Source organism: Carettochelys insculpta, chromosome 2, assembly GCF_033958435.1.
Source record: "Carettochelys insculpta isolate YL-2023 chromosome 2, ASM3395843v1, whole genome shotgun sequence".
Taxonomy (NCBI): domain Eukaryota; kingdom Metazoa; phylum Chordata; order Testudines; family Carettochelyidae; genus Carettochelys; species Carettochelys insculpta.
The window spans coordinates 143568297-143596107 of NC_134138.1; the positions used below are offsets into that span (position 1 = coordinate 143568297).

Genomic DNA, 27811 nt, shown 5'->3' on the forward strand with positions numbered 1-27811 from the left:
AATAAAGGTGTTGAAGAAGACGAGCCCTCAAACCAATCCTTGGGGCACTCCGCTTGAAACCAACTACAAACCAGATATGGAGTCACTGGACCCAACATTCTAGTCAGCCTTCTACTCACCTCACAGTTCATTTATCCAATCCATATGTCCTTAGCTTGCAGGCAAGAATATTGTGGGAGATTATTTCAAAATCCTTTGCTAGGACTAAGTACCCAGACCTGTTCTTAATATGCAAACCTTCTTTTCCAATAGATGGTGCTCATTCAGCAAAATCTTGGCCACTTACAAAGTATCTGATATTCTGAATACAACATTGCAAAGCAGGATATTTTGTTTCATTTCTCTTTTTAAAAAATTGCTTTGGAGTGTTGAAATTTTATTTGTTCTTCTTGGATGCTGCAAGAACACTCTGCCTCTGTTTTTACATCTGCCAAACCACGGACTTTCTGTTGCACAGGTGTAATGTATTGAGATTTAAGCTGTGATACCAGAGAATTGGATTAAGTCCAGTGTGTTAACAGTCATAGGCTGTGTCTACATGGGCCCCAAACTTCGAAATGGCCATGCAAATGGCCATTTCGAAGTTTACTAATGAAGCGCTGAAATGCATATTCAGCGCTTCATTAGCATGCGGGCGGCAGCGGCGCTTCGAAATTGACGAGCCTTGCCGCCGCGCGGCGCGTCCAGACGGGGCTCCTTTTCGAAAGGACGCCACCTTCTTCGAAGTCCCCTTATTCCCATGAGCAGATGGGAGTAACTAAATATTTTGGTTAGACTTTAGATTAGTATGGCTTGGCAAACTCCATGGGCATGACTTGCAGTGGGAGATGGGAAAGACAGTTATGACATGGACATGTTTTATTTAAACTAGGCCGTGTCTACACTAGCCAAAAACTTCAAAATGGCCATGCAAATGGCCATTTTGAAGTTTACTAATGAAGCGCTGAAATACATATTCAGCCCCTCATTAGCATGCGGGCGGCCATGGCACTTCGAAATTGACACAGCTCACTGCCGCGTGGCTCGTCCAGACGGGGCTCCTTTTCGAAAGGACCCCGCCTACTTTGAAGTCCCCTTATTGCTATGAGCAGATGGGAATAAGGGGACTTCGAAGTAGCCAGGGTCCTTTCGAAAAGGAGCCCCGTCTGGATGAGCCATGCAGCGGCAAGCTGCATCAATTTCGAAGTGCCGTGGCCGCCCACATGCTAATGAGGCACTGAATATGTATTTCAGTGCCTCATTAGTAAACTATGAAATAGCCAATTTCATGGCCATTTCAAAGTTTTTGGCTAGTGTAGACATAGCCCTATAGTTTTCAGGGTGTGCCTCTGTGGTTAAGCCTGAAGTAATCAAACTCTTCTCAAAAGGCTTCTATGAAACATAAAAACCTACTTCATAGTACCAACACTGAATTCAAATTGATCAAAATGACTGAAAGTGGACTATTTCAGTGACTTTGCTACGCTAGAGAAGAAGCCCTTTAAATTAAATGATAACATGGAAGTTAGGGAAATAGTGAATTTTGGCTGACACCAATACTTTTGACTAATTACAATAACAATTCACATGGAAAAATTTAAAACCAAGAGAATAATGACAGAGAACCTTATTTTCACTAGCAATGACACTAGGGTTACACTCATATGCTTTATATTAAATGCCACTATTGGATTAAAGAAAAATGGGGATCTAGATTTCAAGCACACACCCTCACACACTCACACCCTTCTGTACTACTTACACAGGCAAACCCATGGAAGTGAAAAGTTACACAGGGATAGTGGAGGAAGCCAAGGGATAGTGGGCCCAGTATGTCTAGCTGTAGTCATGAATTCAGGGCAGCAAGCTGATTGTATGATTGCCTTGCCTGCTTGCTTTCTTGTCAACAATAGTACTCAGGAGCAGCCAGTACCATCCGTTATGGGGAGATGGGAAGAAGCCCAGGGCCAAGGCCCTGGACCTCCTATTGCCTTCTCAGACTAACTCTTGCAGAGTTCTGGTGGCAAGAAGAACCTCCACCCTATAGTTTTGCACCCATCTTTTTATATGTTTCAGTCCTCTTGTCCTGTCCCACTGACCCAGGATGCTGTAGGACCATGAGCTAACAGAAGACAGGATTTTGATCTTCTCTTAATGGGGTCTCTTTCTCTTTCTTGGGTGGATTCTTTTGCAGCCTCAGATCCTGTTACTCTGGCCATTTAGGTGTGGCTGGCATCCAGATAGGCTGGGTTCAGGGACTAATTCCATTGCATGCGTGCTCGCGCGCACACACACACACACACATTCACACGCAAAGCTCAGAGAAAGAAATCTTCCTTACAAAGGGACAGCCAGGATTTCCCACAGACTTATGACATCTTACCAATTTAAAACACTAAATATAGACCCAGAAGCTGCCACCAAACAAAACTCATGAAATAAAACACGACCATATAGGACTTAAAACCAGAAATGAATGAAAGTTACAAACCTTACATCTGCATTGTATTGGACTGAGTGGAGGCTTTGTACAACAAGCACAAATAGTTGGGAGAAAATACTCTTGTTCATATGTAAATATCCCTTTTTACTTGCTAATAGGGGGATTCTTAAGAGCAGTGATTCCCCAAACAGTTGTCCAAACAAAAAAGTTGTTCATGGGAGATGTTCTGCAATAGCTGCCAAATAGAAGAAGCTCCCTGAATGAAACAGATTCATGAAGTTAATTGAATGGTGCCCTACCCTATTTTACAGTGTCTACCAATAAAATCTGGTAAGCATTTAACATATATTGAATGAATAATTTGGAGATCTCAAGGTCCTTATTTTACAACCTTTTAATAACAATTTGATGGTGCTCATGGGAACATCTGAGAGAAACTGATTCCATTATTACATCTTCTAACAATGCCAGCATTTGTCCTTACCATGTAATACGCTTTCAGCATAAAGTAGTTTCAGAGAAAAGTAAAAGGAAATTTCATGCACATGTAAAACAGAGAGAGACTGTTTTCACTGTGATAACTTTGTGAATTTAAAACATTATAATTTTGGTAACTGGTCATCACCATAATTTCTGATTTTATTAAAAATTTGGACAAAATAATTCATTCATATATTTCACTGTTGATGTAAAGAAGACAAAAATAAGCTAATACTCACCATTACTAACCCTAGTGCTTTCAAACATTGCTAGACACTGTCATTTCAGGTCACCATCTTGGAAGAAAAGATTAGAGGATTTCAGGCTCAAATATCAACCCTCCGGTCCATCAGAGAAGATGCAGTCTTTCTCAACAGAGGGCTGCATTTAGTACTGCAGGCACAGCAGGCTGAGCAACCAGAGAGGGCAGTACAAAACAAGTAAGAAAACTGCAAGCATGTAATCTTGAGGAGAAGAAAACCAATTCAGGTATAGCCAATTCCGGTGGAGGTGAGCAACTGCTTTCATGCTTTGTGCACAGATGCTAAGGTGGAGACTGCTGTGTCAGAGACCTCTCAGGAAAGCATTGAGAAGACCCCACTCACCGGAAGGCATGGGATGCAAAGTCCTAGGAGCTGGGGTTCTATGATCACCACCCTAAAAGAAGAAGATGTGTGGTGGAGGTGGTTGGGGACTCTTTCCTAAGAGGAGTAGAGTCATCCACCTGTCGTCCAGACCTGGAATCTCAGGACACTTGCTGATTACTGAGAGCTACAATCCAGGATGTGCCAAAAAGTCTCCAAAAATAATCAGACCTGTGGATTATTACCCCTTCCTACTTCTCCAGGTAGGAACCAATGACAAAGTAAAGAACAACCTTGGGAAGATCACCACAGATTATGTTACTCCAGGAAGCAAGATCAAGGGATATGGAGCTCACGTGGTGTTCTCATCCATCCTCCCTCTTGAAGGAAGGGGTCCAGGCAGGGAATTGTTGAACCATGGAAGTAAATGTGCATGGTTGCAGAGGTGGTGTTGGACAGAGGGCTTTGGTTCTCTGACCATGGTATTCTCTTTCAGGAAAAGGGATTGTTAAGAAGAAAGGCGATCCACCTAATGAAGAGGGGAAAGAGCATCTTTGTGGGCAGGGTAGCAAACCTAGTGAGGTGGGCTTTAAATTAGGTTTGTTGAAGGATGGTGACATAAGCCCTGAGGTAAATGGGGACAGAGTACAGAACAATAAAGTAGGTTTCCTGGGTGAAGAGGAGAAAGTTGGCCAATCAATCACTTCTCTAAGGTGCTTGTACACAAATGCAAGAAGCCTGGGGAGCAAACAGGAGGTACTGGAGGCCTTGGCACAGTCAAAGGACAATGAGGTGATTGGAATAATGGAGACTTGGCGGGATGATTTGTATAACTGGAGCTTGGTCATGGAAGGGTATAAACTTTTCAGGAAGGACAAGCAGGGGCGAAAAGGAGGAGTTGTGCTATGTGTGAGAGAGCAGTGTGAGTGCTCAGAGCCCCAGCATGGGGAGGGAAAAGAGCCAGTTGAGAGTTTTTGGGTTAAGCTTAGAGGTGGTAGTAAAAGAGACAATGTTGTGGTTCGTGTCTGCCATAGACCACCAGATCAGGTAGATGAGCTACATAAGGATTTCTTCAGACAACTAAGAGATGCTTCCGAATCACAGGCCCTGGTTCTCATGGCAAACTTTAACCACCCAGACATTTTTTTAGACCAATACAACAGCACACAGACAATCCAGAAAGTTTTTAGAGAATGTTGGGATAACTTCCTGGCACAAGTGCTAAAGGAACCAGCCAGGGGCCATGTGCAGCTTGACCTGCTGCTCACAAACCAAGGAGAACTAGTAGGAAAAACAGAAGTGGATGACAACTTGAGCTGCAGTGACCGTAAGATGGTAGATTTCAGGATCCTGACAAAAGGAAGAAAGGTGAGCAGTAAAGTACAGACCCTTGATTACAAAACAGCAGACTTCAACTCCCTGAGACAACTGATGGGCAGGATCTCTTGGGAAACATGTGAAGGGAAAAGGAGTTCAGGAGAACTGGCAGTATTTTAAAGTCTTATAGAAGACACAGGAACAAACCATCTTGCTGCATAGTAAGAAAAGCAAACATGGTAGGCAACCAGCTTGGCTTAATAGGGAAATCCTTGGGGAGCTCAAACTCAAAAGGGATGCATATAAATAGGAGAAACTTGGACATATTACTAAGGATGAGTATAAACATATTGCTGGTGAATGCCAGGGAGTAATCAGGAAAACAAAAGCACAATTGGAATTGCAGGTAGCAAGGAATGTGAAGGGTAACAAAAAGGGTTTCTACAGGCATGTTAACAATAAGAGGGTGATCAGAGAGGGTGTAGGGCCATTACTGGATGAGGGAGGTAACCTAGTGACAGATGATGCAAGAAAATCTCAAGTATTCAATGCTTTTTTTGCCTCAGTTCCCACAGTGTGGGAAGAAGGTGGGCAGCCCTCAGTGGAGAAAGAACAGGTTAAAAGATATTTAGGAAAGCTCGTGGTACGCAAATCCATGGATCCAGATTTAATGCATCCAAGGGAATGGAGAGAATTGGCAGATGTCATTGCAGTCTTTGTCCATTATGCTTCAAAACTCGTGGAGATCAGGAGAGATCCTGGATGATTGTAAAAAGGCAAATGCCATGCCTATGTTTAAAAAAGGAAAGAAGGACAATCCATGGAACTACAGACCAGTCAGCCTTACCTCCATCCCCAGAAAAAATCATGGAAGGGATCCTCAAGGAATCCATTTTGGAGCACTAGGAAGAGGGGACAGTGATCAAGAGTAGTGAAGAAGTATTCACCAAGGGCAAGTTGTGTCTAATCAATCTGATTAGCTTCTATGATGGGGTAACTGGCTCTGTGGACATGCAGAAGTCAATGGATGTGATATTCCTTGACTTCAGCAAAGCTTTTGACACAGTCTCCAACAACATTATTGCCCATAAGTTAAGGAAGTATGGAGTGAATATATTGGCTGTAAGATAGATAGAAAGCTTTCTTGATGTATGGGCCAAACGAGTACTGGGTAGTGGCTCAATGTCAGGTTCTCAGTTGGTTTCAAGAGGAGTGCCCAAGGATTGGTTCTAGGGCCAGTACTGTTCAGCATCTTTATTAAGGACCTGGATGAGGGGGTGGATTGCACCTCCAGCAAATTTGCAGATGGCACTAATTTAGGGGGTCAGATAGGTATATTGGAGGATAGGAATAGGGTGCAGAATGACCTTGACAATTTGGAGGATTGGGCCAAAAGAAATTTAATCAGGATCAACAAGGAGAAGTGTAGTCCTGAACTTGAAACAGAAGAATCGCAAACATTGTTACAGGCTGGGGACCGACTGGTTACATAGGAGGACAGCCAAAAAGGACCTGCATATTATAGTGGATGAAAGGCTGAATATGAGTCAACAGTGTGACCTTGTAGCCAGGAAGGCTAATGGCTATTGGAATGCATTAAAGGAAGCATTTCCAGCAGATCTTGAGAAGTTATTCCCCGCCCCTTGGCACATCTGGAGTATTGAGTCCAGTTCTGGGCCGCCCAATATATAACGATGTGTATGCATTGGAGTGGGTTTAGTGGAGGGCAAAACAAATGATTCAGGGGCTGAAGCAGTTGGCCTATGAGGAGAGCCTTGTGGATCTGGACTTACTTAGTTTGCAGAAGAAAAGACTGAGGGGTGATTTTATAGCAGCCTTCAGCTTCCTAAAAGGGAGTTCTAAAGTGGATGGTGAGAAACTATTCTCTGTGGTGACAGATGGCAGAACAGAGAGCAATGGTCTAAAGTTGCAAAAAGGGATGTGTAGGCTGGATATTAGGAAAAAATATTTCACTAGGAAGGTGGTACGGCCCTGGAATGCATTATCTAGAGAGGTGGTGGAATCTCCATACATCGAGGTTTTCAAGTCCCAGCTTGACAACGTTCTGTCTGGGATGATTTATTTAGGGTTCATCCTGCTTTAGGCAGGGGTCTGGACTCAATGACCTCCTTAGGTCCCTTCCAGCTGTTGGATTCTCTGATTGTAAGTCAGAATACTGAAGAATCACTTATAGGCTAAGTTCTCTGCTGACTTTTAAAAAAGGTAAATGAATAAATAACTCCATTAGAATAATTTGATTTGCATCAGTAAATTTGAACTAGTAGCATAGATGTACAATGGAGGGTTCAGTCTGAACCTCCTTTCTATCTACACACGTGCCTAGGAACCAGGACACTAAGGGCATTAAGGTGCTGAGTTTGAGTCAAACCAGGACACAATGTTCAAGTGCTATTATTTTGCAGTTAAACTCATGCTGAAGAAGTACCTTTCCAACAGGATACCACAAACAGGGGGCTAAGAATTCCTTCATTTTGGGAGGCTCCAGGAAGTCTGGGATACATGTTGCTGGATTCAGACCTACATAATGCAGTGCAGACACTGAAGTCTAAGCTTGGGATTCAGGTTCAAAATTTTCTAATGTGAAGTTGCAAAAGATTGTAGGTGCTCAATTTCCAAAGGCATGCTATTTTATAACAGCGAAGGATCGAGCCCCAGGACTTGTGTTGTATCCATCAAATGATATTACTGTGTTCTCTGTCCTGGGGGGAGGGTGTTAATATCAAATTTACATGTATGTCTATTATTTTTGTGCTTGTTTTTAAATGAATGAAACATTAAATCTTGAAAAATGTTCTGACCATTAAAAATGAGAAAAGAGATTTGCCAGGCATAAGAAATAATCAAGACTAAAAGATAATGTAGTTGAAGAAAAAAATCATCACAACTTTGAATGTTATATGTCAGGAAATCCGTGCTGCTTTCACATACAGTTGCATTTTGAAATGGAAGATTCCATCTCTTTTTAAACATTGTTTTTTTTTTTAATTTTCTCTAGTGTCCAAGTCTACAAAGGTCAGGTGCCAGTATGATCTAGAATAAGACCACTTGTGAATAATTTGGAAAGGTTACTGAGAAAGAAATCTAATACATGAGAAGCCTCCGGAAATATAGCTGACTCCATCCTATTACTTTCTTTTATAGGTGATACCACTTTAGATATACAGTATGCTAGATTTTTGAATGGTTAGGGGACAATACGGCACCATATCAAACAACAAAAATAATTAAAATCAGGAATGTGCTTTGGGTCCATATTTCTTGACAAGTTTACTTCTTCTTAGCATGATCATGCAGTGAACAACTCCAGAAAGAAAATAAAACAAAACAAAAAACTAGTAAAATGTCTATGCTAATTTCCTGCATTTTCAAAATTAATTTATTCTCTATACTATTTAGTACAAGGGAAGGTGCTTCATTTCACCAGAGATGTGAAGCCAAAATTTACATTCCTCACAGTACCATTTTTATGTAATATTCGCCCTTAGATTATCTGTCCTCAGATAATCAAGGGATGCTATAAGAAAAGGAAAGATCAGACAGGCATCTGGAAAAAGGCAAGGGACATTCCTAAAGCAGTCTTTGAATATAAAATCAAAAAAAATTGAACTATATTTGCCAGGCGAGCAATGTAGAATACAAGCATTGTGGCTGCATGCCAAATTTGATTGATAGGTTTTGTACCATTTGCAGCTTTCCTGAAGTATATTAAAGCACTAAAGTCTGGAGTGTGTGATTTACAAACATGGGCAGTAGGTAATGTAGGCAAGGGAAGACATTGCCTTCCCAAAACTGCCTATACTTCCCAGGTGCTGATTACACTTGATTACTGTTCCTCCTTGTAGACCTTCATGTCAATGCCTGCAGGCACTTTGACCTCTCCAGTAGCCCAGACTGATGAGTGAAAAAGTTGGTGTGCCTATCCCAAGGCTGTGCCTTTCCACTAGTGCAATACATAATTCCATTCCTGACCTTTACACTTTGGTCCCATACTTAGTTATTTTGAACATTCATATTGTGGTAACTGAGTTGGCATGAAAGCTGGAACTTCCTATTATCATCCATTATTAATTATCAAGAAACAAACAAAAAACCATAAATACTCCAAATAGAAGTCTATTTGCAGCCTGTTCTTACCCAGTTTTCTTCTTCTGCCTAAACATTGTGCTGAGCTTGCCTTTACTGATTGCAATTTCAGGAACACTGTGGGAATTTGGCCAAACCTTTTTATTTGGACATCAATAGCAGTAGCTTCATAATTTAGCTGAAAGGGAACAAAAGAAGAAGTTTTGCAAATATGTTACTTTTAAGGGACCAAGTAGACTAGTTTCAGGCCTAGTGTAAGTCCTATTTTGTTTTTTAGGACCAATATCTGTGGTGCTTTAGGATTTTCCAACAGACAGCATCTATACACAGATGTGCATGTGATTTGAAAAAAATCATATAGCCAGGTTCATTGCAGAGATTAACTTGAAGCTGCTGCAACCCACAATAAATCCTTCTTATGTGTGTGGACAACACAAAGGAAAAAGCCAAGAATGGGAGGGTGACGGGAGCTGGAAGCAAGTTCAAACCTCAGTCAGGACAAAATTTATTAGCCCAAAAAGCTTTTTATGTCTTTCAGCAGGTCTGTAGTAAGGCTAATAGGTGGCAATGAAGGAATGGATAATCATTTGTGTAGTTCTTCAACTGAGATTTAAATAGCCATTTACCACAGTTCTTTTCACCATAGTGCAAGTGGTTTTATATTTTGCTGAGAAGCATCTAGAAGGCAAAATGCATGCATTTTATCCCACTAAAATTAATTTATAGGGTCCCTCACACAACCGGGTTCCCATGCAGATCAGTACTTTTGGCTGCTAATGACAATAATAAATACAACAAAAATGGACAAAACTACTTCAGTGCACATGTAATTACCATTCAGAATGTAAACATACTTATAGTAACAGAAAGATAGCTGTGCTAGTCAATATACTATCAAAACAAAAAAGGAGTCCGGTAGCACTTTAAAGACTAACAAAATAATTTATTAGGTGATGAGCTTTTGTGGGACAGATGCACTTCTTCTTAAACATACATATATTATTCAAAAGATGATGATAAGGTGTTTAGGTGGACTGTATGGAGTCCAGACAGAGGATACTTCCTGGCAAACAATGCACATAAAACTGGAAACAGAAGTCTGTGGTAGTTGACTGTTACAAGAAAAACTATGATTAAGAACGTAAAGAAATATTTCCTGTTTAAGGACAATGATTCCATACAATAATACTTAGGCTATGGCCACACTTGGCCAAAACTTCGAAATGGCCATTTCGAAGATTACTAATGAGGCGCTGAACTGAATATTCAGCACCTCATTAGCATTTGCACACTTCCAGCTGCGGCGCTTCGAAAGCACCTCTTTCAAATGCGCGCGGCTTGGTGCGGCTCCACGAGGGGCCATTTTGAAAGGACCCCTCACATTTCAAAATCCCCTTATTCTTCTCAGCTGAGGAGAATAAGGGGATTTTGAAATGTGCAGGGTCCTTTCGAAAAGGACCCCTGTGCAGCCGCACCGAGCCGCACATGTTCAAAAGCAGTGCTTTCGAAGTGCTGCGGCAGGAAGCATCCTAATGCTGATGAGGTGCTGAATATTCAGTTCGGAGCCTCATTAATAATCTTTGAAATGGCCATTTTGAAGTTTTGGCCAAGTGTAGCCACAGCATTAGAGACAGACAACTTGGGGCGGGGGAGGAAGGGGGGAAGGGAGGAAACAGAGCATCTGCATCAGAGCCCAGTAATTCAAAGAGGTTCAGGGTGCAGCAGTGGGAGCAGGTGCACCTGATCCTTTAGACTGAGTCTGGCACCCTGCACGGCTTACCTCAAACAGCACTTGGGGCTGCCTGAGAGGGGCTAGCCCACCTCCCTGCTGTTTCCACCCATTCTGGGTGTGCAGAGCTGACCAACCCCAACTTTACTCAGGGCCTTGGTTATTATGTCAGCCCCTCTACTTGAAGAAGTTACTTAGTTGAATGCAAGACTGGAATAGTAGCAGTAGTAGCATCCTTCAGTCTGTGTAGACTATGGATAACGCCCTTTGTAGTTCCATTTGGGATCATCATTTGCAGCGTCGACTGTGACAGCCCACATGAGAGTGACAGTCCTTGCCGCATATGTTGCATGTGTAATGGGTGTCTGGCAGGTCTTTACTGTGCTTTCTGTGGGCTCACTTCTCCTCTGCTAGCTGTCTGATCCTCATCTCACCCTTCTGAAGGCCCTTGTGTAGTTCCTGCCTCCATCTGCTGCAATCGTCTGCCAGCTCCTCCCAACTGTCATGCTCGATGTCTACCTCCCTGAGGTCCCTCTGGCAAACATCTTTGTACCGCAACTGGGGGCGTCCAGGAGGTCTTTTGCCAGAGGCTAGCTAGCCATACAGGGTGTCTTTTGGGATCCTTCCATCATTCATCCTGTGGATGTGGCCAAGCCAGCGGAGCCGACGCTGCCTGAGGAGGGTGTGCATGGTTGGGATTCCAGCTCGCTCAAGGACGGTGGTGTTGGACCCTCTGTCCTTCCATGATATTCCAAGGATGCGCCTGAGGCATACAGGGTCCACAACTTGCTGCCGTAAAGGAGTGTGCTGAGGATGCAGGCTCTGTAGACTTGCATTTTGGTGTGGGTGTACAAATTGTTGTTATTCCACACTCTTTTGCTGAGTCTGGACAGAGTTGTGGCTGCTTTTCCGATTCTCCTATCTAGCTCAGACTCCAATGACAGGGTGTCAGTGATGGTGGACCCGAGGTAAACGAACTCATGGACGACCTCTAACGAATAGTTGTCAATGCTGATTGATGGAGGGTCAGCAACGTGCTGAGCAAGTACATTTGTCTTCTTTAGGCTGATGGGAAGCCCGAAGTCCTTGCATGCTTTGGAGAACTGATCCAGCAGTTTCTGAAGCTGATCTTCTGTGTGTGACACTACAGCAGCGTCATCTGCGAACAGCAAATCTTTGATGAGGACTTCCCACACCTTGGATTTAGTTTTCAGCCTTGCAAGATTAAACAGTTTCCCATCAGATCTTGAGTGCAAAAAAATTCCCTCTGTTGAAGATCCAAAGGCGTGCTTCAGGAGAAGCGCGAAGAAGATCCTGAACAATGTTGGAGCAAGCACGCATCCTTGTTTGACACCACTCCTGATGCTGAAAGCATCCGATAATGTGCCGTCATATTGGATGGTTCCTCTCACGTCTTCGTGGAAAGACTGGATCATCTTGAGTAACCGTGGCGGACAGCCTATCTTGTGGAGCAGTTTGAACAGTCCATCCCTGCTGACCAAGTCGAAGGCCTTGGTCAGGTCGATGAAGGCAATATAGAGTGGCTTCCTCTGCTCTCTGCATTTCTCCTGCAGCTGCCTCAGAGAGAAGACCATGTCAACGGTAGTTCTCTCTGTGCGGAATCTGCACTGTGATTCGGGATACACCCTCTCAGCAATCTTCTGGAGTCTGCCGAGGATGAAGAGAGCGAACAGTTTACCAGTGATGCTTAGGAGGGAGATTCTAGGGTAATTGTTGCAGTCGCTTCTGTCTCACTCGTTCTTATACAAGATTACGATGTTAGCATTGCGCATATCCTGTGGAACCTCTCCCTCTCTCCAGCACAGGCACAGTAGCTCATGTAGGGGTTCCAGGAGAGTGTCTGTGGCACACTTGATTACCTCTGGTGGTATACCATCCTGGCCCGGGGCCTTTCCTACTGCAATGCTGTCGATGGCTGCCAAACCAAAGCATTTGTCCAATTCTAGGTACTGTGAATTATGCATACCTTCAGTGATCAGTTTTGTGTGTTTCCAATAAAAGAAATTGAGGAAAGCTGGGAAAAGAATAATTCTTGAGGTTTATTTGCCAGTTTTTATTTTAGTCCTTGAAGATATGTAAGGCACTTAGCATCTGTTCCTTTTTCTCTAGCACTAACATGAGTCAAAATAGGACATTTTATTTTAGCCATTTTATTTTTTTTTACAAGATACTTTTATGAACTTGGGATTTTTTTATTTCCCCAGCCTTTACAGGTAGGTCATTATCTGATAACCTTCAATCATTATGGATATGAACATTTGAAAATTTCAGAACCAAGACTTAATGCCAAGTTTGGTGATCCAGATGCCATTAAGTCACATATAAACCTGTAAAAGTAGACAAAAATGAAGGAAAAAAGACAACAGGAAAAGCACCAAAATAGATTACCAAAATAAAATGCTGAAAAATATTTATAGTTCATGTCAGGCATTTCTGTGCCAGCAAGGAATGACATTTTCCTACTGAATGAATCATACACTAAACTGAGTAAATATTTACAACCAATTAATAGCCAAATTGCACAGAATAAGAAATAAAACACATAAACCATCCACAGAACAGAGGTGGGTTGCAGCTGTAACAAGCAGTGAACATGGTTAACAATAGTACTTTGTAACCCACCTTGCCACATGTACATGTGATGAACTTATGTAACAGCAAGCAGAATTTGGCCCATTAAACAATTGTAACCTAAAAGTGTTAAGAGGAAGATATGTTACATGTTCTTAAACAGGTAGGGTCAAAATGTGGTCTGAGTTACTGAAAATTTGGGCAGATTTCATCTCATTCAGTGGTGTTCAAAATGTTCCCCATTCGTCCACTCCTGTTCTCCTTCAGAACTGGCAAATACTCTGAAAGAATCTTAATCTTCTCTTCAAAAGAATTCAGGCTTGGTGTCTTTCTTACCTTTTGAAAAGCTATATCTATGTCCCTCATCAGCTGCCCCCCCCCAATTTTTATAACTGTATTTAATATAAGAAAACAGTAACTCAACCTGAACTCATTATTCTAACATACTCTCATTATTTCTTTACATGGTGCTAGAATAATTCCATTAGACATATATAAAACCTGTATTGATGGAGTTCAGAATTGTGCTGGCTTTCTTTATGACTCATTTCCCTGCCCACAGCTTTAGAGATTACGCCCATCAGAATTTCCACAAGCTAGGTCTACACTATAGCCCTATCTCAGAATAACTTCTGCAATTTGGGTTGTGCAAATTACATAAGTAATTTTGAAATAAGTGCCTATTTTGAGCTTCCCACTATCCCTCTCACAAGGAGATATAGCAGGAGCAAAATACCATGCTAAAAATAGCCCTGCTATGTAAATGTTTCCTGATATAGGAACCTTAGTCCCAGTCTTTTCTTATTTAAACAATGTGTCATCTAGCTATTTAAAAATCTGCTTTACTTTGTTGGTGGCAGTGGTTGTATGTTTGTTTGCTTCGTTTGGCTGCAGCCATTTTCTTTACAATGAACTGTACTGCGTTTTAAAGATTTAAAGATTTCCTTGTCTGTGTTGCCTAGTGCCTCTTCAATTTTGTCAGGAAAGAACTCAGGCAGGTATCTTGCAATAACAAGTATGAACTTAACAGAACACTGTAGGCCAAATTTAACTCTTATTTATATTGCTAGAAAAACAAGAGATCTCGTATATCAATGTGTGAAATCAAATACAGCCTTATAAGTGGGAAAATTTATGCTTTCAAGACATTCATGGGCATATCTGAGGGCAGAATGTTGCCTAATGACACTAAATGCACCTTGGCTTGGCACCTGGGGTCTGGCACAGAAGAGGAAGAGAATATTATGTTTTAGTCATTGATTCTCTCTACTGTTGAAGAAGGCTGTTAGCAACAAATATTTTGGAAATGAGAATAAAATATTATTAAATAAAGGGTGGAAGTCTTTGGGGATTTTATTTTTGCCATGTCTGATTATTTCATTCACTAGGTCAGTTCTGTCTTCTAGGGGAGCTTAAAGGTTTGCAGATTAATTAGAGAATAGTATCTCCATGATAGCAGGTACAGTGCACTTGCATTACTTCCATTTATTTTACAGCACAATGCATACATTCTGTAAACTTTCTGACCTGAGCTACCACAGCTACCCTGAAATAACTTCCTTTGATGCTGGAAAGCTTTTGATATTCACTCATAAAATTGGTTTTATCAGTCTGAAAGGGTTACCTGAACTACAGTGAAAAAATATAAGGTCAATAAATGTGTACTTCAGGAAAGAGCTAAGCCTTGGCATGCTCATGGAAAAAAGATGTAGCATAGGGCAGGATGGATTGATTTGAATCAAAGAAATTTAAAATAGCAATTTTAATCATGATTTAAATCAGCAAGCAGAAAAATCTTGATTTAAATCATAATTTTAGATGTGTTTTGCTTATGTACTTTTTCATGTATACCATAAAGTGGGTCTTTGCCCATAAAAGCCTATGCTCCATTAAATCAGTTAGTCTATATGGTACCACAGAACTTCTTGTTATTTTCACTTTTTCATTATTCTCCTAAAGAATGTTTGATTCCTATTAGCTGAGAATATGAAAACAGGTCAATTTGCAAGTAAATATAGACTTGCAATGAACATGTTGTTTACTTCTGCTTACCGGGGCACACTATACATATTTATTTAAGCAATTATATAAACTTAGCTAGCATTTATTCCTAATTTTTATATTTTCATTATGTTAAAAATGAAGGATGATGCATTTATCTACTAGATTAACTTTTAACTTGTGATTCATATCAAGCTCAATTTGAATGCAAATGGAAACACTTTTTTAATTCAATAAAAGTTTAATTCAAAATAAGTTTACAAAATTTATCACAAAACATTTTCTACTTGGTAAACAAAAGAAATATTATTCATACTTATTGAATAGAAGTGATAGCCATGTCCTTAAAAATTTTAAAACTAGGCGATCTTACTCTCTCTTCTGTAGTTTTTATACATAAATTGGAAGAGAAATACTACCTTTTCTGCTTCTCCAGTACTCCATGTTGGTTTCTTCACATTGAATAAAAGAGAACGGAACTAATTGAATAACCTAAAATTAAGAAAATACTATAATTCAACCTGCAAAAGAAGCCACTGCTGTCTAAAGCTGGTTTAGCATTTCAACAAACTGTGATCCCATGTGCTCAGCCAAAGGCTTTCGGCAGTTCAATAACTAGACTTTCTTCAAAACTTGGTGTCAAACATTTAAAGTGTTTCTACACATGCACATTATTTTGGAAAGACAGGCCCTCTTTCGAAATCACAGAAGGAGCAGCTATACGTGCAACGCGCTCTTGCAATTGGAAATCGGAGGAATGCAACTCAGACATTGAAAGTCGGATACTGATCACATAGTGGGAAGAGTGCCCCCTTTTTTAAAAACTATGCCGAAAGGAAGTATGTGTAGATGCTCCATGACCCCCTCTTTCAAAAGAACAGTCTTCCAGGGCATCACCCAGCTGGAGTGCGGAGATGCCCTACTCTGCAGCAGTGGGGCTCTATAACCCATGCGTCTGACCGCTCTTAAAGCCACACGGACCCAGAAACCCATGGCAGAAAGCTGAGAGTAGGCAAGCTGCAACAGAACAAGCTGCCAACAGCACACCTACTCAGCCGCCCTTGATGATAGCAGAGGCCACATGGCCAGCTCACAGCAGCTTCCAGAGCCCCAGGCCCCCCTCTCAGAATCCTCACAGGGTTTCCAGGAGCCAGCACCAGAGAAAAAAAGAAAAAGGGTCCCCTCCTGGATGGAACCTGAGCTCCAAGACCTCCTAGGTCTCTGGAAGGAGGAGATCCTCTGGGAGATGGGGGCTAAGCAGAGGAATGCTGCAGCCTGGCCCAGGAACTGACCAGACATGGCCACCTGGAGTAGACTCTGGATCAAGTCTGGAGCAAAGCGAAAGAGCTCCATCAGGGCTACGCCTGGGTCCAGGATGGGGCCAGGCACTCAGAGGCAGGTCTCGCTACCTCTCCCTACTACCAGCAGCTCCACTCCATCATGGGGCCCCAGGACAGCTCCCTGTCCCCAGCGGTCCTGGGCTCATCTGCGGACCAACCCAATCTAGAGGACCTCAAGGAGCCAGGACGAGCCAGCTGAACTGGGGGTAGACACCACCCAAGACTGGTCCAGGGAGGTGGGCAACCTCATCATAGACCTCCCCTCGCTGTTGTCCAGCTGAGCCACAGGGAGTCAGGTGTCACCTGAGGTCATCGAGGGATCCCCTGGTAAATGTACAGTGGGGGTGACACAGCTGCCAGTGGGCCATGCATGGGCCTAGAGGCCTTGGGCCAGACACCTGGCTGGCCATGGCCCACAGCACACAAATGGTGCACACCCATATCACCCAGCACCCAGCCCATTGGACAGCTCCAGGCATCAGATGCATAGTGGGAAGTATGCAGGTCCAGGCCACAGCCAGGGATGAACCCCATGTGTCCCCAACACCACACAGATGCCATGGCCATCACACCTGGGCCCTGGGGAGACAGGGTCTCGGGGTGATGGGGAGAATGGGGTCCAAGGGAGTTGGAGTCCTTGGGGTGATGGGGGGGGGTTCCAGAGGGGATGGGGCCTCAGGTGGTCAAGGTCCCAGGAGGCATGGGGCTCCTGGGAGGGAAAGGGAGGGATGGAGGACTGGGTCCCGGGGGGACAGGGCTCCCGGGGGGATGGGGTCCTGATGCGGCACTGACATGCCATCTGTCTCCCTTTCCATCTGCAGCAATTGTGACTATAGTGACTCAGAAAATCCCCATCCCAGTTCAAACCACATGTTAATGTGCCAAATTTGCATATAAAAGCCAGCTCGGCTGCTTCCCTTTGAATAGTGGTGCGAAAGTTTTTTCTCTCGTCTGCATACTTGGCTTAATCTAATTCTTGACCTTCCCCCGCCCCCAACTCTCTGATTTGCTCACCTTGATCATTTTTTTCTGATTTGTCCTCCTTGCTTACTGTTTTTGGTTCCCTGTGCCTTAAATATTGAGTCTGTTCTGGTCTGGCTATGGTCTGAAGAAGTGGGTCTGTCCCACGAAAGCTCACCTAATAAACCATTTTGCTAGTCTTTAAAGTGTTACTCGACTGCTTTTTGTTTTGATAGTTTATGGGTTTGATTCTTCTCTTTTGTTTTGTAATAAACACATTTCAAACCATATGAATGTTATAAATGTATCCATGAGTTAATGCACCAAAAGTGGCACACCAAATGATTGCACATGAAAATGGCTAGAGCATGCCTAAAACAGCATTCAGATGCCCAAAACACAAAACATAATAGCACAAAAGGCTATGTTTGGGAGAAGAATCTTATTCTAATATTGTCTGGATGTTGTATCCAATTGAACTCACTGCTTGTGAAAGTAGAATACTGAGCCTCCATTTTCTGCAAAGAGTGAAATCAGATTGTTTCTGTTCATCATGAGTGGTTGGAAGTCCACCCCAAAAATGCCTTCTGCTTTAGGACAGCTCCTGGGCTACTTTCTGAGGTTCAGCCACTCTGTGCACCCTGCCTGTGCTCCAGTGCAGGATACTAGGAAGCCTGCCTTCCTTGTGTTCCAGAGCTGGGGTAGCTGGGGCCACATGCCACCTGCTCTCCCTGCGTTCAGGAGCTGGGGAGGCTCCCTGCAAGAGGCTGAAGGACTGCCCCTCGGAGGGGAGGGGCTTGGCTTTTGTTTAGAGTAGGGCCTAAGGCAGAAGGGACTGAACTGGGGATTTACCTCCCCAGGCCCTAGTTTCACCCACTATTCATGCTGTGCAGTGAAATGTTTTTAAAAGATATTTGTAGTTATAACTCAATTAGATAAAGGACAATTCTAAGTTCAGGGCTTAGATGTGCTTCCAGATTTGTCTAAATTTACAAAGACCTAAATCTGATACACAAAGTCTACAAATTAGGTTAAAAAATTATCTTTGAAAATAGGACAAGCAACAATGGGCTTAAATTGCAGCAAGGAAGGTTTAGGCTGGACACTAGGAAAATTATCTTAAACTGTAAGGGTGGTTAATTACTGGAATAATTTGCTTAGACTGGCTGTAGAATCTCCATCATTGGAGATACTGGAGATATTTAAGAACAGGTTGGATAAATATTTAATGGGGATGATCTAAATGGTCCTTGGCCCTTCTGTGAGGGCAGGAGATCGGTCCATTCCAGTTCTAGTATTCTATGATTCTGTAACAATCAACACTGGTCTCTTCAATTTGACTCAGAGTGGTGACATGGAGAGGACATCTGACTATGACATATGTGAGGCCAGGTTGCTTGAAGAAAGAAGCAGCCAACTGAAAAACAGCTGCAACTCTCTATGAATCCCCGTGCCTACTTGTCTGCTTCGCAAGAGGCCATTTAAAGCAAAAAAATCATTTTCTTTTTGCTCATGTTTATCCACTGAAAGCAGTAGAGTACAACAGGGCTGTCCCAATTTTTCATCTCTTGAACAATAGGAATTGGCCAGCCAGCAGTTTTGTCTCCCTCAATATGACCTTCAGATGAGAGGGAAGGCAATGGACTGGAGTGACAGATACTCCGGTCTAGTAATTGTTGCAATTCCTGAGAACAACTCCTTTTGAGGGTCTGATGGGGAAGGGGGGAACCACAAAATGTGAAGATTTGACTGAAACCATTGTAAAGACTTTTCCTGTGATCAGGACAGAAGGTCTTAAGGACCTTCTCCCTACCCAGAGATGATTCAAAGTCCCCCCTAGAACAACCACATGGAAATTAAGGGAAATGGGGTGGAAGGATATGTAATAAAAGGAAGGACAATGGAAGCTGCCATACATTCAGATACCACAGTGAGAAGTGACCTCATAAGAACTTGGACATCAGTCATGGAATATTAACAACTGAGGCCGTGTCTACACGTGCCCCAAACTTCGAAATGGCCATGCAAATGGCCATTTCGAAGTTTACTAATGAAGCGCTGAAATGCATATTCAGCGCTTCATTAGCATGCAGGCGGCAGCAGCAGCGCTTCGAAAGTGATGCGCCTTGCAGCTGCGCGGCGCATCCAGACGGGGCTCCTTTTCAAAAGGAAGCCACCTACTTCGAAGTCCCCTTATTCCAATGAGCTCATGGGAATAAGGGGACTTTGAAGTGCACGGGGTCCTTTCGAAAAGGAGCCCCGTCTGGACGCACCGCGCGGCTGCAAGGCGCGTCAATTTCGAAGCGCTGCTGCTGCCCGCATGCTAATGAAGCGCTGAATATGCATTTCAGCGCTTCATTAGTAAACTTCGAAATGGCCATTTGCATGGCCATTTCGAAGTTTGGGGCACGTGTAGACGTAGCCTGAGTGTGATTTAGGAGCTATCTCTGAAACTATGTTTTTCTCCGTCAGGCAATAGTTTACTGCCTTTGACCTAAGAGTAAATCATTAGGTATTTGCATTTAAAATTTTTTTTCTATACACCAGTTTCCAAACTGATTTCACTGTATGCAGAAAATTGCACTTGGAACTCTAATCTCTCTTAATGTTATTGGAAGAATTAATTCATTATTCATCATTAATTGGAACAAGCTCATTGTCAGAGTTTTCACTGGTTGAGCACTATAATCTTCAACACATTCTTAGAAGAGTTCTTTGATTTCTACATTTTTGAGGAAAGTTAGCTTTTCAATATTACTATTTCTGGAATTAAATTGTCATAACTTAAATCACTGTAAAATAGTCGCTACTCTACAGTATTTCCCTTTAAAATAAATCTGAGAGAAAATCCATAATCCAATAATGCATAAAGTTCTTAAAATCACGTAAAGTAGCTACCTTTCCTGGTAAAAGGAATAGCCACTAATTTCCGCTTTGTAATGTACCAAAAGAGTGTAACTTCCCCAATAAGATCACTGTTGCATTCAGTTTGTCAGTATAATTAAGAGAAATCTACTTTAAACAGTATATATTCCTTCTAAATCTCAAGCACTATACGGTAGGTTAAATTGTCCCTGTAGTCTGTACATATTGATTTAAAATGAGAGCTTGAGACCTTTAGAAATCTTGTAATTAAATCTTCTAGCCAACGCAAATATATTAATGTCATATAATCATTAGCTATTGTCCACTGTGAATTTCTATCCTGGTAGTGAAAGAAAACTCTTAAATGTTCTGTATTCATACATATAGCATGTGATAAACTGCAGCAGAATAGACAGAACTTATCTTTTGTTATGCATTTTTGTTTCTTGCATAAGAAGTCAGAAAATGTTAACTGAAAAATTGTTTACCTAATGCTGTTTGCAATTTCCCAGTATTTCAGACAGAGCACCAGAATATTGGATAATACGATGACGACTAACTACAAAGCAGGTTGAACCTCTCGAATCTGTACTCTCTCGTCCAGCAACATATGTAATCCAGCATGATTTTGGTTAGCTGGATGCCACTCATCATGTGCGTGGCCAAGTTCTCTGTGATCCCATAAGGTTTGTTTCCAGCCATTACTCCTGGCTCTCTGTTTTGTTTGCTGTTATTTAACTGTCATTTACCCCAAGTGTATTGTGAGAGTGCAGGAAGCAGAGTAAGTGTTGGTAATGTGCTAGATAATATTGACCTTCTGCGGTCCAGCGAATTCTCTCATTCAGCACAGGTCAGGTCTCAAGCGTGCATGACTAGAGACGTTCAAGCTGTACTAACCAATTCTAGCTAAAATTTTTTCCATTGAATTGTTAAAGACTGAGAAAGCATGAAGCTATTATAAATGTTAACTTATTTTACACTAGAGATCACACCAGGGTTACATTCAAATGTATTTAAATGCCACCATTGGATTAAAGGAAGAAAGAGGAACTAGCTTTCAAGTACACATCCACACACACTCTTACCCTCCTGCTCTCATCTACTTACACAGGCAAAGTCACACAGGTGAAGAGTTATATCTTCTATAATTTTCATTATTCTTCACTTGTATTAATTTCACTATCAAAGTAATCCTGAATGGCACTGAACTTTTCATGGTGTCTTCTTCACAGGCTATGTCTGCACTAGAGGGTTTTGTCAGGAAAATAGCCAGTAAGTTGGAAGAAAGCATCACTTTGTTGACAGCTGTACCCCACTCTAAATGAGGAATAATGCCTCTGTAGACAGATCTCTGTCTACAGAAAGCTTGTCTGGATGTTCAGAAGAAAGAACTAGGAAGCACTGCAGATGGAGTCACAAGGCAGACAGGCCCTTCTGGGCCTGCAGCCAGTCACTTCTTGAAATAACCCTTCCCCAACACCATCACCCTGCACATCACAAGGGCTGTGGAGCTGCAATGACCGGTGCAGACAAAGCAAAATGAACCATCATCAGCAGCTTGAGCTGCTTCTGGCTGGCACCAGCAGTGTGGTTGCCTCGATGTCCTCAGCAGTAGCAGCCACCCGTGGCACTGCCCAGGAACCCCCAAACCTGCGACTCCTGCAGCACTCCTAGCCTGGGTTCTCCACTGACCCTGGAGCTACCCCAGTAGCTCCAACTCATAGGAGCTCCTGGTGATGGGGAAGTGGGAAGATGCTAGGTGGCTGCAGAATTTTAGAATGTGGAGGCAGACCTTCCTGGAGCTCTGCCAGTGGCTTGTCCCTGTGCTGTGGCATAAGGCCACGTGGATGGGGAGGTTCGGCTGGGGGACTGTCTTGGCAGGGGACTTGCCATCAGCAGGGGCCTTGTCAGATTGGCCCACTGTGGGGCAAGCAGAGGAGCAGCTGGAGGGGCAGCAGGAGGGTGCAGCTGGGCCAGAAGCTCCCTGGAGGTGCCTGCCACATCCCTCGGGGGTCTCTGTGATGGGGTGTACCAACCCTGCACTGACCAGCGGGGTGGGACCAGGCTTGTTGGCTGGAAAAGTCCCCACCCCCAAGGCCCTGCTGGGCATTCTCCAACTGCTACTCAGGTATAAAGGCGCAGGAGGCCAGTCAGTTGGGGCAGACCACCTGACAAGCAGGAGCTCTTGGTATGGAGTGGGGGCAACACTCAATGCAGCAGTAGCAGCAGCAGCAGCAGCAGTAGCAGCAGCCCATGGAGCAGCAGTTGCAGCAGCAGCAGCAACCCAGGGAGACGCAGGTGGAGCCAGGACAGCCCATCACATCCAGAGCAGGGTAGGAAGTGGCCCAGGGCAGGAAACTGTGAAGGCCCTGGTTGTAAGCTCAGTGTGTTGTGGTGAGGATCCCCAGTGGGCTGGTGGCTGGGGATACAAGCCCATCACCACCAGAGCCCTGGGCTGGAGATCGATGGAGTGGGAGGGCCCAAGTTCCCCTACCCTCACCTCCCTGCGACCCTGAGACAGGGAGAACCAAGGCCACTGAGGCCTTAGCTGGGTCTCTGGTCCTGGGAATTGTGACTAGGCTGTTAAGCCAGCGAATTGGGACTAGGCTGTGGAGACCTTGGGTAAGCTGCTGCGCCTGTGAGTTTTGACGAGACTGCTGAGGCCTGACTTTGGTTATTTGGCTGCAGTGCCCTGACTGCACGAGTGATTTGTACAGCCTTTGGCTGCTAGGCCACACTGCCCCGACTGCAGGGACAATTCGTACTGACTAGGCTGCTAGGCCTGTGAACTTTGACTAGGCCACTGAGGCCTGACTAGGCTGTGGGGACTGACAAGAGGGCAACACAAGAGCCCTTGGGAGGGTCACAGGGCAGGAGACCCTGCCACAGTCCCTATCAAGTCCCCCCAGGCCTCCCACTGCCAGGTCACTTCGGCCTTCTCCTGGTGGAGGTGCCAGTCCATGGCCTTGACCTGGCTCCAGACAGAAGTGGTGAGGAGGATATCCTCCATGCTCTGCCTCTGGCCTCTTCTAGAATGGGAACAGCCTGGAGCTGGTGTTGGGGCTTCCCAGTCTCTGTTCCTTGACTCTGGCAGGCTGTCTGAGACCATAGAGAGTGCAGGGCTCTCCTGGCCCCTCTGACAGCACAGTTGTGGGAATGGAAAAGAAGAGACAGGCCTGTGAGCCAACCCCCACATCCCGCTGTGGGCAGCAGGTCTCTATCCCCCGTCTGACTGCAGGGCCCTGGGGGATCATGGAGGCAGACAGGATCCCCAGCCCCATGGGGGTGAACCCATTGCTAGGTCTGGCCCCTCCCACCTCCTCCTACTGGGAGCAGGCCAAGGCACTATCCATGTGAGTGGGTACTGAATGCCACTGGTGGCTGTTCCAGCATCTCAAGGGCCACATCCATCTGGGCTGTGATGGGCCAGGTTCCTCTGGGGGTGTGGTGGGCCATCTGGAGGGTATGGAGCCCCCATCCAGTGGTCTGGTTTGTGCTCCCTGTTGGGTACGTGCTAGAGGATCCACCGCTGAAGTTAGGGATGCCCAGCTTGTAGAGACACAGCAGGAGGAGCATGAGGGGAGGTTGATGATCAGGTTTCCATCACTGGTCAATAACTCTGGAGGTGGTTCTTGGTCGGGTATGGTGGGGCTGTCTGTAGTCCCTAGCTCCTCCTTGGCATCAGGGTGAGCTCCTTGGTGGTGCTGTCTAGGACAGCAGGTGAGGTGGTGTCCCTCACCCTCAGGATGCTCTGCAGCTCCTTGCCAAAGGGACAGGATGTGGGACCTGCACCTGACCGGCTGGCCTAGTCCATGGCCCGGGCAGAGCCCTGCTGCAGCTCCTTAAAATCCTGACCTGCTCAGGAGTGTGGACAGTGTGGTTCAGGGAGGAGAAGCCGTTGGCCACCCAAGCAAAAGTGGCTGAATTCTGCTGCTTTGTCCCCATTTCCTGAGGACCTCCTCATCCTGCCACAGGTCAAGGAGGTCCCTGAGCTCATGTTCAGTCCAGGAGTGGGCTTGTTTTTTCCCAGACCAGCTGGACCCTTGCAAGCCCTGGGCATGCTCAGGGGTGCGGGGGTGGGGCTGGGGCTCCTCAAATGCCATCGTGTTCTCAGCTTCCTACAACTGGGTGTCTAGGTCTGTGCGGGTTTAAGGGCTGCTGGACGCATGGACCACAGAGCCCCACAGATGCTGGGTAGCACGTCTCCACGTCCCAGCTGGACATGGTGGACTCGATCATTTGAAAGGGCAGATTGTGGAGCCTCTACACGTTTTATTTTGAAAGGGCCTTTCAAAAGGGGGTGAAGCTTCTCCTATTTCCAGTTAGGAAGACCAAACTTGAAAAATGAGGCACATTCCTTCAATTTTCTTTTGAAGGAGAGTGCTGTGTGTGTAGATGCTCCACACTCTCTTTTGAAAAAGGGCCTCAAATTTCAAAAGTACTTGTTAGTGTAGATGCAGCTTACGTGGAGCAGAGACAGGACTTTCCAACCACTCTTCAGGGGAGATCAAAACCATTTCTTAGTGGCTTCCCCCGCTCCAAGAAATCTGAGACTGGGTAGAAGCCACAGGGTTTTCTGCAGAAGAAGGAGACTTGCTGAGGTGGGAGCCTCCCACTGGGAGCCCACCATCTACAGGCTCCAAGCTGTAAGTCCCCATAGGGCTGGGGACGAATAGTGTTTGTCCTTTCCCTTCATGACTACTCAGGATGGGAGACTAGGGGACATCAGACCCACCTCAGGTGTATCTTTTGGCTTTGGACACCCACTGTTAAAATGCCATGAAATTTCAGCTGTAAGCACAGGAAAAAGTGAAATTCAACTATATTAAAACCCTATGGTTATAAATATGATCAAAATGGACCATGAATTTGGTAGGGCTCTAAGTATAGCCGTTTATTTGAAGATTCAGGTAGTGTGGAATGTCCTGCTGGGTTTCAGTAATACCAACTAGATCAAATGTAAGCTCATAAATGAGCAATTCCAGTTCCTTTTGTTTGTTGCCCAGGCTCCTAACTTTAGTATATAGACAATTCAAAACTGTTCTTTCTTCATGTCCCATCATACCCCACTGAACACCAACCAGCCAACCTTAATATAAACCTCAGTAGAGGCCTCAATTCTTTAGTAGAAAGAGGGTTTTTTCTCTATATGTAGTACACATTAAATATAGTTTAATATAAGGAAATCAAACAAACAGCAATATAATTTGTTAAACATTAGAATTTTTGTAGGAACTGGAGAACAGTCATATTACTTGAAAATTTCCACAAATGTATCTAGGTGCAAGGAACCCTGCATTATTCTGACAGGGTTTTTAAAACTATTTTTTTCCTTACCCAAGCCTACCCTTGGATAATCTTAGCAGGTTTTTCCCATTAGTCTGCCTAAGGCTTATAAATGAGCAAAACTGATGTGAGGCTTACCAAACTCCATTAATTTACAGAGTGAAATAATAGGAACGTGAATGACAACATGCACTATTGTTTGTCATTTGAGAAAACCAAGGCAAATCACAGACTCCCTTGTGTCATGTTTGCAGAGAGGAAGGATTATTTGTTATTGTACATGAGTGGCATCCCTTTATGTACTACATATGCATGCTCTACGAGGGAGAGTCTGTGCTGACTGTTGCAGCTCTGACAAGAGGGATTTACAGTTCCTTTTGATCCATGTTGGTGCCCTCCTAATTCTGGGATGTTCCACATTCTAGAGTAGCCCCCGCACAGTGAAATCTAGGTACTCAAAGGGACTGTAGTTACAGCAGCTGCCTAGCAACACTACCTAGGACCTCCTCAGTACTGCACACTAAAGCCCTCCACTCAGCACCCTTTCTGATCCTAGTTATCCCCCTTACACTATGTGGTTTACAAAGGGGTCATTGGAGACCAATCTGTGGCTTTCTTCCTCAGTGCCTGGGCTGGGGAAATTCTCCTCTAGACAGATCTAGTGCAGGTACACCCCCTTTATGCAACAACTGCCCCTTTACCAAGGATTAAGAGACCAGAACGCAGTTGAGAATCAGACTTAATGCACTGAATGTGCAGTGCAGCCAAAATTTTGGAAAATAAGCTCCTGAAGTCAGCTAAATAAATGTTTTGATTTTCAAAAGTGCAGAGCAGCCAGTGGCTTACATTCAAATCAGTTGTTGCTCCTGGGTTCTCAATTCTGAAAAATCAAGCCCTCTTCAGGTGTATCAGGTAGGGCATGCAGAATAATCACGCTTGAAAATCTCATCCCAGATCTCTAAATATGGTTTCATGAGCCCAACTTTGCACAACTTAGTAATTTTTGACTAAATCACTAAGGCCATTTCTACACATGCCACTTTCAAAGAAAGTGGCATGCTAATAAATGGCCCAAAATATGCTGATAAGGCACAGATGCAAATTTCCCATGTCTCATTAGCATAAGGTCGCGTGATTTGGAGTCCAGAAGGCGGTCTTCTGGAAGGAAGTCCTTCCGGAGGCCCCTTCGTCCCAAAAATTTTCAGGCAGAAGGGGCCTCTGAAAGGAGGACTTCCTTCCAGAAGACCTCCCCCCCATGGGCCATGCTTCTAAACAACATTTTGGAGACCGGAAGAACATCTTCTGGACTCCAAATCACGTGAACTTATGCTAATGAGGCATGGGGAATTTGCATCCGCACCTCATTAGCATGTTTTGGGCCATTTATTAGAAAGTGGCATGTGTAGAAACGGCCAAGGAGAACCTGCCTCTGATATGCTTCAAGAGCTAGGACTCTGAGGGAGGTGATATAGAATTGGTCATACTGGCGCTGACACACCTCTGCATTCTTCTGTACCAAAAAATCGCTGATAATTAGTTAATGGAGCATTAAGGAGAGTTTATTTTATCTCCAGAGTAGTGCAAAGTAACTTGAATGGATGCCAGGAGCTGACCCATACTTTCCACGGAAGATCTGAAATAGCATTGGATGCACTGTATTTGGGAATGCCTTGCAATACCAGTGCCATATGCCAGAGACTCTAGCATTCATTTATACATCAACTTTAATGTGAATAAATTTCAAGATGTCAGCCTTAATAGTGGTTGTCTGGTGTTCACTGCAGCCTAAAAGATGAGATGAATCCTGAGGTTTAAGAGCTATCTGGTCTAGAAGCTTCCTAACAATGCAAAAAAAAAAAAATTATGCACCATCTCAAAACTCCATCCCAAAAGTACATACAGCACAACTATGATGCTAATCAGGAACACTTCTTTCCCTCTGCTGATTTGAATGACACTATTGAGGGAAAGTAGAGATACATTGCAAATGAGCATTAATTAAAGAGTTAGGGGCCATGTCTACACTAGCCCCAAACTTCAAAATGGCTACGCAAATGGCCATTTCGAAGTTTACTAATGAAGTGCAAAAATGCATATTCAGCACTTCATTAGCATGCGGGTGGCTGCGGCA

At 44.0% G+C, this 27811-nt stretch overlaps 1 protein-coding gene across 4 annotated transcripts in view; it reads left to right on the top strand.

Annotated features, from left to right (window-relative positions):
- The window catches only part of LOC142009567 (uncharacterized), a 110707-nt gene that overhangs the window by 42132 nt on the left and 40764 nt on the right, over positions 1-27811 (top strand). For all 4 annotated transcript variants that reach the window (XM_074987806.1, XM_074987807.1, XM_074987809.1 and 1 more), the window contains exon 3: positions 20907-21080. The gene's annotated coding sequence lies outside the window, so the exon portion shown is untranslated. The remainder of the gene's footprint in view (positions 1-20906; positions 21081-27811) is intronic.